This window comes from Gavia stellata, chromosome 7 (genome assembly GCF_030936135.1).
Source record: "Gavia stellata isolate bGavSte3 chromosome 7, bGavSte3.hap2, whole genome shotgun sequence".
NCBI classification, from domain to species: Eukaryota; Metazoa; Chordata; class Aves; order Gaviiformes; family Gaviidae; genus Gavia; species Gavia stellata.
The window spans coordinates 24,621,157-24,633,269 of NC_082600.1; the positions used below are offsets into that span (position 1 = coordinate 24,621,157).

At 41.3% G+C, this 12,113-nt stretch overlaps 1 protein-coding gene across 7 annotated transcripts in view; it reads right to left on the reverse strand.

Moving 5' to 3' along the window:
* Positions 1-12,113, reverse strand: part of NRXN3 (neurexin 3) — a 983,888-nt gene that overhangs the window by 265,272 nt on the left and 706,503 nt on the right. The window lies entirely within an intron of this gene.

Sequence of the window (12,113 nt, forward strand, 5' to 3'; positions counted from 1 at the left end):
AAATTAAAAATATCCTACAAAAAAATTTACTGGTCATAACAAATATAAAAAACTTTCATTATAGGAAGACAAAAGGCTTCAAACCGCAATGCAGCAGAAAAAGATATCAAAAGAAAACTATGAACACTGAAAATGAAATTTGCTGTGTAGAACTGCCCAGAAAACTATGCCCAGTTACTGTGACCCTTACAGGACATGTTTACTGGGGTCAAAGTTAACTACCACCTGGGAAGAGACTTAATTAAGTGCAATTGTAATTAAATTCAGTAAAGGTAGTTGGAAGTATTCCTTAGTTGCATTCTGCTGTCAAAGAGGACCTGGAATCTGGATGTATTTTCTTACTTCTTGGTGTTTCCTGATAAAAGAGCACACAGAGAGGATGTCCTTGGAGAAGCCCAGAAGGCAGCATGCCAGAGGAGCTGAATACAGAGACTACTGTTAGCATTGAGAAGCACAGCAGGATTCATAGCTCATTTGGGGCCTGGAGGAAGAATAGGGATGTTAGTTCACTACAATTTTACAGAATCTGAATGGTAACGAAATGGCCTAGATACAGCTCAGGAATGGGTGGAGGCCAAACTGCTACTACTGATCTCAGCCCATTCAAATCACCTCCAAAGAATCTCTTTCTAATCTTGATCCTTAAGCTATGGTTTATTCCATTAAAACAAATAAACTATCAAGAAAAAAAACCAAACCAACCAACAAACCACAAAGTCAACCGCTGTTCTCTCAGTTTCATTTCATTTAGTCACTTCAAGTTTAAGTAGCATAACATCTTGTCTGTAAACTGGCCATGCCACAAGGTTTTGTTTGTTTTAAATGTAGATAATACTTTATTCTTCCTTACATACCTGTTCACGTTTTCTTAGTCATAGGTATTAAAACAGAAAATACAGTTTATGTTTACGGTCTTCACTGCAGGAGATCAAACCCAAATTTTCAGGCTTGAACATTGAAAAGAGTTGGGCCAGAAATATTGGCTATTAGATATTCACCCGAGCCCCAGAAGGTAGGGGGTTTACCAAATCTCACATGCTAAATCAGCAGTAGAGTTGGGAATAGGAAGCAGGTTTTCAAAGATCTAACCTTTTGCTGGCCATTAGCATGGGTTTATGAAAGGCAAGTCCTGCTTCACTAACCTGATCTCCTTCTATGACAAAGTGACCCGCTTAGTGGACAAGGGAAAGGTTGTGGATATAGCCTACCTAGACTTTAGTGAAACCTTTGACGCTGTTTCCCACAGCATTCTCCTAGAGAAACTGGCTGTTCATGGCTTGGACAGACACACACTTCACTGGGTAAAAAACTGGCTGGACAGCCAAGCCCAGAGAGTCGTGGTGAATGGAGTCAAATCCAGTTGGCGGCCGGTCACAAGTGGAATCCCCCAGGGCTCAGTTTTGGGGCCAGTCTTGTTTAATATATTTATTGATGATCTGGATGAGGGGACCGAGTGCTCCCTCAGCAAGTTTGCAGATGACACCAAATTGAGCAGGAGCGTTGATCTGCTCGAGGGTAGGAAGGCTCTGCAGAGGGATCTGGACAGGCTGGATTGATAGGCCGAGGCCAATTGGATGAAGTTCAACAAGGCCAAGTGCCCAGTCCTGCACTTTGGTCACAACTACCCCATGCAACGCTACAGGCTTGGGGAAGAGTGGCTGGAAAGCTGCCCCGCAGAAAAGGACCTGGGGGTGTTGATCGACAGCCGGCTCAATATGAGCCAGCAGTGTGCCCAGGTGGCCAAAAAGGCCAGTGGCATCCTGGCCTGTATCAGAAATAGTCTGGCCAGCAGGAGTAGGGAATTGAAGACTAGGATCGTGCCCCTGTACTCGGCACTGGTGAGGCTGCACCTCAAATACTGTGTTCAGTTTTGGGCCTCTCACTACAAGAAGGACATTGAGGTGCTGGAGTGTGTGCAGAGAAGGGTGACGAAGCTGGTGAGGGGTCTGGAGCACAAGTCTTATGAGGAGCGGCTGAGGGAACTGGGGTTGTTTAGCCTGGAGAAGAGGAGGCTGAGGGGAGACCTTATCGCTCTCTACAACTACCTGAAAGGAGGTTGCAGAGAGGTGGGTGTTGGTCTCTTCTCCCAAGAAAGAAGCGATAGAACAAGAGGAAATAGCCTCAAGTTGTGCCAGGGGAGGTTTAGATTGGATATTAGGAAAAACTTCTTCACTGAAAGGGTTGTCAGGCATTGGAACAGGCTGCCCAGGGAGGTGGTTGAGTCACCCTCTCTGGAGGTATTTAAAAGATGTGTAGATGTGGTAGTGACATGGTTTAGTGGTGGACTTGGTAGTGTTAGGTTAATGGTTGGACTTCATAATCTAAATGATTCTATGATTTCAGTTTGTTGCAGCAGCTTGCTTTTGAAATTAACTTTTTGATCTATCCCCACTTGCCATGCTTTGTTTCACATCAGAGCAGTCTCAGAGTATACAAACTTATCTCCTTTCAAATAAAACTAAACTGGAAGATGCAATCCAGCTGTTAACAAGTAAATAGTCTATAGGACCAGACTAGAGCTAGTCCAAAGTAAAACTCCTTGAAGTAAAATGCCTACAGGATGGATCTCAAGTCCTTGGTCCCAAATTTCATTCTGCAAAACCACTCTCATGCTGGTTGTTATTGTAGACATAGTCTAGTCTTCTAGGACTAAATGGGGCTGTTTTGGTCTACCAAGGAAACAAACTCAGAGTTCTGAGCTTTTTGACCTCACCTCAAATATGATGTTGTCCCTCACAACTAGTGGAAGGTCAGTGATGAGAAGAAATGCATTTATAGAAGCCCACCATCCCCAAGGTCACAAGGCGGAAGTGTAAAAGGAAAAAGTATCCAGACCTAGTAATACAGCTTATAAACTATTCTGTTAATGATATGCACCTTTTCTTACTATTGCCTCCTCTTCTTGCCACCATGAAAGGACAGCCATCATTTGGAGAGGTGGACATACATGCGTGTTATACAGGCAAGCTGTTAAAAGGTACCATGCCAGAGTAAAAGATAAGTGTAATGGTTGTTTAATCATTCTCACCATGAAGTGCCAATTCTTTAGTCTCTTATGACATTCATGAATGATGCAGAGGGCTGGCATGATGAATGCAGAACAATTCCAACTGACAGATACTTTCAGAGAATTTATATCCTTCCTGCACTGCCAGGACAAAAGGGCTCTTGAGCTGAGTTATCATTTGTTCCATGAGAGGATTTACAGTCTTGCCAGCAACTTCTTTTACCTTACTCTATAAAGCGTTTATTTTGATATACTGATTGTGATCATTCAAGAACAACTGTATCTGAAGAAAGTCAGCAGGGGAGAGAAAAAGCAGAGCGGTTCTGAATAACTTGCACACCTTGACCTGGGACTTCATTCCCCTCAGCCAGTTTGCTTTGTCTTTGGCATTAGTTCTTTCCCGGCATCCTCCACTATCCCGATTACAAATGTAATATCACTTAAGAGACACATCTAATCTCCCAAGCCTGGCTACCCTTCTTTCAAGGGAAAAGATGAAGTCTCGCCACAAAAGCCACCCACCCTAGTCCTTTCTTATCATTTCACTAGAAAGCACCTCAGCATCACAATTTTTACACCACACTGGAGTGGTCTCCATCTTACTACATGCTGCTACAGGCAGCAATGGCTCCTGCCATGAGATTCAGTGGCTAAGCTGCACCTGGGCCTTAGCTGGAGGAGCAGGGTGATACAGGCACACAACACCACAACCTCAACATTACTGGGTGACTAAAATATTCCTATTGCCATGATGAACACATCACCATCAAACATGGACATGGATTGCATGACGCATTTTGGCTTGCAAAAAATGTAACACTTCTTCCCTCTGGCAGAGGCGACCAAGAATTCTTATGACTTTGATATTCAGCCACTCTCTAAAAGTTTTTCCATCACTATTGTTTCCTGAGAAGTTTAGCAGTTACCATCTAGACTAAAACACAACATCACACGAGAGGTTCTAAGTCTGTGGCCTTCAGTTGCACGGAGCAATAGCATGTGTCACACAAGTGAGGATAATGAAAGGGCTGTGGGCTGATCATGTTGGTCTAATGATCACAGCCATTTCCCTACACTTCATTTTGAAAGTATGAGTGACTTCAGGCAAAGCAGCAATAAGTTTCTATGAATATTACAGATACTATCCATAACATCCTCACAGAGAAGGCTATTGTCTTTTCTTACTCATTTTAGATTATGTTTTAACGCTACATTTTTGCACCTGTATACAGCACTTGATCTTAAAGGCTCTGGCATTTCCTATTCTTGAAGGGGGCCTATACAAACTAAGAGGAGGAATTTAACTTGCTTGCCTTTGAAATGAATTTATCATTCTATTAAAAGGTAATGCACCCCATCACCACACAGTGCTAAGGTAGACCACTGACAGGTGCTACCCTGTGCTGGTTTTGGCTGGGATAGAGTTAATATTCTTCCTAGTAGCTAGTATGGGGCCATGTTTGGGATTTGTGCTGGAAACAGTGTTGATACACAGGGATGTTTTCATTACTGCTGAGCAGTGCTTGCACAGAGTCAAGGCCTTTTCTGTTTCTCACCCCACCCCATCAGAGAGTAGGCTGGGGGAACACAAGAAGTTGGAAGGGGACACAGCTGGGACAGCTGACCCCAACTGACCAAAGGGATATTCCATACCATATGATGTCATGCTCAGTACATAAACTAGGGGGAAAGCTAGCCAGGGGACCACTGCTTGGGCTGGGCATCGGTCGGAGGGTGGTGAGCAATTGTTTTCATTTGCATCACTTACTTTTTTGTTTGTTGTTGTTGTTATTTTCCTTTTCATTACAATTTTTATTATCATTATTAATTATTATTATTTTATTTCATTTCATTTCACTTATTAAACTGTTCTTATCTCAACCCACGAGCCTTCTCACTTGTACTTTTCCAATTCTCTCAACCCACGAGCCTTCTCACTTGTACTTTTCCCGATTCTCTCCCCCATCCCACTGGGGCAGGGGGGGAATGTGCGAGCAGTTGTGTGGTGCTTAGTTGCCAACTGGGCTTAAACCATGACATACCCAAACACCTATCTAAGACATGGAGAAGGGACTTCTTAGAGCAGTGAGTGAATCATATGGTATTTAATGGGTATCACTAAGAAGTTTTAGAGAGACAAGTTAAATTAATAAAACTGAATGAACAGCTAAAAATGGGTAGGCCATGTCCTCTTAACCTCATCTCCTAATCCCACTGAGGAACTTTGATTAAAATTGATAAAGATTTCCTTCACTCACATTTCAAGTGTATATTAATCTTCATCTTTGCAAGCACTGAACCTCAATATTTTAGTTTCAGTCTCTACTGCTTTATTGTGAATTGCCAGTTGTAGTCCCAATAAAGCATTTAATTACCAAATCATTTATTTGGGAGACAACACAGGGAACAGTTCTCCTTCAGGTACACCTTCCAGGGTGCGAAAGGCATACAATTCTACAGAAAGCTTAGTTCTGTGCTTCCTAAAAGGGGACAAAATCTCTCTCAAATAAGCTGGAAAAATAAATCACAGTATTTTTTTTTTTCTCTCCTGTGTTGTAAATGCAAACTATTGATTTACCTCTAGCTCTTTCATGCCTTTTACACACTTCAATAATACAGAGGATATGTTCTTCATCCTTTCATCTCCAGGCCTGGAATGCCTCTTAAGCCCCATGTTAAGGGTCACTCATTGTTCCTCAAACTGCAGCACTTGTGTCCAACAGAGCTCTACAGGTGGCCGCTAGAGAGGCATGCAAGCAGCACATAATCACTTACCTCTTGACTTTCTTGAGAAAGAAAGAAAGATGAAATTTTCATAAATCCTAGTTTTTTGAACTTTTGATCATTTATGTTTGGTCTTTTACAAGCATCCTTCTGAATGTGCTATAACAACAGTAAAATATGGATGAAAAGTAATTTCCAAAGACTGCACCTTGCATTAGGTTGAGCTGGCAGCACTGAATAATGCTGATGGCTCAACCACCAGAAAGTATATCTTCATACTCCCATAGGAAACAGAGAACGTGTAGGCCTTCTCATCACAAATGTCTAGAAACAAAGAATCATCGAATAATTGGAAGGAACCTGTAGAGATCATGTAGTTTCCCTCTCCTCCAACTCAAAGCAAGGCTGATGAGATCAGATTGCGTAGGAACTTCTCCAGATGAGTTTTGAATATCCTAAAGAAAGGACATTCAATAACTCTTCTGGCAACCAGTTCCGGTGTTTTACCACCCTACTATTTAAATCACAATTTTCCATATTCCTTCTATCTTGTGCCTGTTGCTTCTCATACTATTGTTGTGGGTCTCCAAGAAGAGTCTTTTCTATAAACTCCTAGTCTGGTAGTTAAAGACAACAATAGTATTTCCTCCTTCTCTCCCCTTAGGACTGAACAAACCCTGTTATCTCAGACTCTCCTTATGTGTCACATTTTCCAGCACCTTCACCACCTTGGAGGCCATCTACCAGACTTGCTCCACTCCCAGTACCTGTCTCTTACTGTGAAGCCCAAACTTGGCCACAGTACTCCAGACATGGTCTCACAAGTGCTGACTAGAGGGGAGGAATCCATTCCCTTGGCCTGCTAGCTGCCTTCTTGCTAAGGCAGATCACTATGAAATGGGCCCTCTTTGCCACAAGGGCACACTGCTGACTTGAATTCACATGGTTATCCACCTTTTCTAGACAGCTGCTTTCTTCCATTCAGTTGGAACATAGCCTGTTGTCCTGCTGCACAGGAATTTTCCATTCCAGATGTAGGACTTGGCATTTGCTTTTGTCAGACTTCACAAGATTCATGATGGCCCCATTTCTCCAACATGTTGAGGTCCCTCTGAATTGCAGCTCATCAGTGACTGCCCCCAATTTGGTCATTTGCAAATTTGCTGAGAGTGCACTCTGTCCCATCACCCAGGTATCAGCACAGACATTACACAGTACTGGCATCAGCATCGACCCCTGAGGGGCACCACTAGTCATAAACTGCCTGTTGGACTTTCTGCCACTGAGCACAGCCCTTTGAACCAGCAGTAAAGTCAATTTCCCACTCCTCTTACCATCCACTTACCTAGACCGTATCTCACCAGCTGGGATACAGGGATACTGCAGGAGACTGTATCAAAGCCTATGTAGAAGTCAAGGTAAACAACCCCTGTACCCCTGTTGTTCACAAAGCCAGTCTCATTGTAGAAGGCAATGAGGTTCACCAGGCATAGTGAGCCCTCAGAGTAAATCCCTGTGGGCTATTCCAAGTTAGCTTTTTGTCTTTTGTGTGCTTGCAAGTAGCTTCTAGGCAAATTTGCTCTGTAAACTTTCCAGGAACTGGTGTTAGGCTGACTAGCCCGTAATTCTCTAGTAGACATGGCATTTGCCATTTTTGTTGCATTAATAACATTTTCACTGTTGGTTTCTTTTTTCCCCACCCACTTTCTCCCCAAGTACCTCACAAGTCCTCACTACATTTATTGAAGATCAAAGTGCTACAGTGTGATATGGCTCTTGGATCTTAGTATTTCTTCTATCCTAGAAAGAATTTCCTCCCTTCACATGTGCTATCTTCAATATTCCTGTTAAAAATAGATCTCCCCTTGTGACAACTCAGGAAACCACTTTCAGTTTCAGGGCCTGCAAGCCAGTGTTACTTCATCTATTTAAGTGCCTGAAAACATAAAGAAAAGTTCCTGTTCCAAAATCAACCACTGAGTTTATCAAACAGCACAACCTGCTCCTGACCTATACGATTAGCTGTTTCATGAAACACACCAAGTGCTACCAGTGTTCTGTATACCATAACGTCATATTTTCTTCCAAATCCAGAAAAGCATTCTCCTTGTGGGAATGGGCTTAGAAACCCAGTTCATTAATCTGATCTTTTCTCCTATTTTGACTAAGTTGAATGGTCTCTCTTATGTAGTATAGTTGGAGATATAGGTTGACTCTTCAGATTTAGGTTTTCTGCTCCAAATCCAACTCACAACTCTGCTTCTTTGTTCTAGAGAATAAAATTACTACAGAATTGTTTTTGCTTTTTCTATAAGAGACTACTGGTACGAGATACTTGCAAAGCTTGCGGGAGCTGTGGTTTCTTCAGGGAAGTCCTTCCAACATGTCATTCTGACAGCTATATCTCCCCTTCAGTACTACTAAATATATTGGAATGCATTCTTCGAGCAGAAAGCAAATTCCAGGAAAAGCCAATTTTCTTTCACTGGTCTCAGAAGTGCAGGCTGTTCCATGGGCTCATTTTTCTTTGTTCAGAGGTTCACAGGCTATTCTCAAGGGTGGCTTCCATACAGGGAAAACTTGCAAATACTTAACACACTTGTACATTAATTTATTTCTTTTTACATACAATCAGTTTCCTTGTCACTTGTGCTAATCCTCAATGTTATTTATATTTAAATAGGAGCCTCTGGCTTTTATTCTCTCCATTTGATTCTCCAGTAAAGTCATAAAATGCTGAATTGATAAGGTGACAATAAGTGTCACAACAGAACAGTAAGGTCAAACATAAGGAAAGGGAATGTCATTCTGACCATGTAACAAGTGTAAACCTAGAGCAATTCATCTCAGGTCAGTGAGTTAATTCAAGTACATTTAGTTATAAAAGAAACCATGCCCACTGCAGTACTTAAAGGCAGTATCTGCTTGCATCTTAATTCATATTCAAATACAATACCTTCTGTAACATATTGGGGAAACACTGGGAAAAAACAATCATTGGAAAACTGAAGTCACTACTAGTGAAATTTTTCCACCTGTTACAGAATATGTAAGAACTTCCTCCATCAATCACATTCTTCCATGACAACGTATTCCATAAATACCTGGGATGGATCTTTCTCCCTCAAGGCAATCTTCACATAACACTGCCAGAGCAGAATTATACCACACACAGTGGAGCAGTGTAATAGACTTTTCTGTCCAGTTATTTTGGCATTAGGCATAGTCTATCAGCAACCAGTTACTGTCATTGTAGAGTATGAGAAAATTGAAGAATTGCTATCACTTACATAGCAGCTAGACCATCCAGTGGAAAAAGCCTAGAAACCAAACAATGCAAAAGATGTACATTCTTCTCTCCCGAGTTATGTCAAGTGGCTATATGCTGAAAGGGAGTTTAAGACTGTCCTGTGTGAGTTAATTTGCACTGCTGTATCTACAGCTGAACTACATCAAGCAGAGTGTACAAATAATGCCTTACAGAGAAAAGAACAGACATTGTGTGCTAGTGGATGCTAAAGTAACAGTCTTACTTGTCTCCTTACAGAAGATCAACCAATTCAGACATTGAGCAACTATGACTACACTGAGTTTGGGCTTGATAAGAACTATGGTCTATATACATTTCTGTATTCAGTCAGCAAGGACTCAGAAAATGGCAGCTCTCTTAACCACTGGTGAAAAGAGTTGGTATCTCAAAAATAATGTCAGTTAACTATTTCCCACCATGTTTGCACGTACACTACACTCACTTGTCTTCTATATGCAACATTACAAAAATAAGCTCTTTGGTGGGTAGAAAAGTACTGGATTTCTTTTGACTTGCCTCTAACAATCAAATTTGTAGAAACAAAGGAATTGAGATAAACGATACCAGCACATAAAAAAGAATTCCCAAGTAAAGTTAAGTATTTCCATACAAATTCCCAAAAGCACATATCAGGCTTCCATGACAGCAGTAACTATACACGCTTGCCCAACTAACAAAAACACAAGAGCTCTCCCCTACTCCCACACTTCTAAAAACATGCCAGCATCTTGCTTAACAAGTTTACAGGAAAGCATGAGTTTCCATTGTTGCTCAGCCCTTACTTTCAGATGTAGATATTTCCATCACTAAGTACCACATAAACTGAGATACTGCATTTTAGCATGCTTCCTTACTGCAAATGTATTGGCATAATTCTTTTTATTAGAAGGGGAAAGGCTAGAGAAGGTGCTTCCGTCAATAAAACAGCAAAACTTGCTTTTACTTCTCCAGCAACACTGGCATCATACATTTTTGCACTCATGTTTATTCCTCCTTCCATGCTAAGCCAGGAAAATATCCCATGCTAACCTTTGTAAAAGAAGAATAATCCCAATATTTTCTCCTCCAGATCTTCTGCCGTGACATACATCTTCAACAAGACTTCATGAGAAGTGAGTTATGAAATGATGGGCAGGGAAAGTAGCATTTAATCAGATAGAACAGTGCTTGGAAGTTCTTAGTTATGTGTGTATACCACTTAAGGCTGGTCATTGATTAGATGCTCTAGAGACTACTGCAATACAATCCATCAAAGATATTTCTATTTTAAAATACAACCTTTTCAACATTCTGAAATAAAATTCCTCTTGCTTCCAGGCACACAACACTATTACTACAGCTCCCGTTTTTCCTTTGCTTTTTCTTCTGTTCCTTACTACATTCATTTGCATCCAGTTTGACATTACAGGGTAGTATCTCCAATACAGCAATTATGATTAGTCATTTGTTTGTTCAGCACTGGCCCAAGGGGATCATGATGTAACGAGTCTTTTGCCTGCCACCACTATACAAACAAATAATCCAGTCAACACCAGGGTATGTGTCAATAATGTTGAAGCATAGACATCTTAAAAGTATGTATTTTTCCCCATTAACTTGAACTCAACATACTAACCTATTTAAAGATGAGAAGAAAACCAGATAAAAGTGTTGGCTAACTCCACTCCTTTCTGCTCCAGTATAAATTATCCAGAATGAAAAGGACTGACTGATAAGATGAGATTAAAAAAAGCTATATACTCTACATATAGCTTATCTAAGGAATGTGTTTGAAAGATGCCTATAGTGGGAAAGGAGATAAACTTTCAAAGTGGCACCAAAACAGAACAGCTGGGAGTAATGAGATGAAACTGGAAGGAAAAAAAAAAAGAAACTAAGAAGTAGTCAGCTGAATATCAAGGGGGACTAAAAATTAATAACAATGATGAGCTCTCTCCATGCTTTTTTTCCCCCCCTCCTAGTTTTGAAGCAGGCCTTCGTGTAATCATCCTTCTCACTTCAAAGCCATATACCTAAGCCTACCACCAAACTTTCTACACACCATTCTAGTGGACACACATGAAAACTGTCTTGCAGAAGTGCCTATGGGCCCTGAAAAGCCAGCTCCCACACTACTGCTCCTGGTGACCAATACACACTGCTTTATAACTACTGAAATTTTTATACAGAGCTTGTAACCATGGCATCCCAGCACTGTTCAGATGCGTACTTAAAGTTCTGTTCAAGTGCCAGTTCAAAGAACATCACCACCAACATTTATTTCCTTTTTTCCATCCCTATGTCTGGATCCTTTTGCTTAGGGGCTTTTGTTTGACTTTGGTTTTGGTTTTACTGGATTTCCCCCCTGCCCATGTCTGCCAGAGGCATCACCATGATGACTAAAAGACCTCCTGAGAGGATAACAAACCCTCAAAGTTTTCCTTCAGAGCAGTCTCCAGCTGTTGCAAACTTTCCCTATTTATCTCTTCACAGCCTCAATTAGGGCAACTGCATCTTGGAACCAATTTCCTCCTCCCTCCTACTGAAAAGGCTTTGGTCCACCTGTCAATTGGCATCCTTGCTTCATTAGTTGCTGACAGTTCCCTTCCCTGGCAAATTACTCCTAATCAATTCCTTCCATAACATTATCTCCTCAGCTCTTCAACATACAGACATATACCCTCGCACACTGGGAAGGGGCTAGCAGTGATGGCTGCCTCTCTGAGGAACTCCAGCAGATCAGGAATTTGGTGCATGGGATATTTTCCTGGGTTTGCTGCCAGCTTGTTCTGGGACACTGGGCAAGTTTCAGAGTCTCACTCTAACCTTCTGCAAAGTGGAGAAGATAAATATTTCTCTATCTATATGGGGTGCTTTGAGAGGTGTTGATGGAAGAAAGCTTGATTATGCAGGCTGCAAACTCTTCTGACAATTGGCAAGTAAATAAGCAATCAGTATTAATAAACACTGCAATATATTATGATTGACCATTTACCCACAATAAACCCCCTAATAGTAATTTGCTGGATTTTCAATCAGGTCCCTATCAGACAATGCTTTTGGTTTAATTCCTGTTCCTCATCCCCTTCCCTT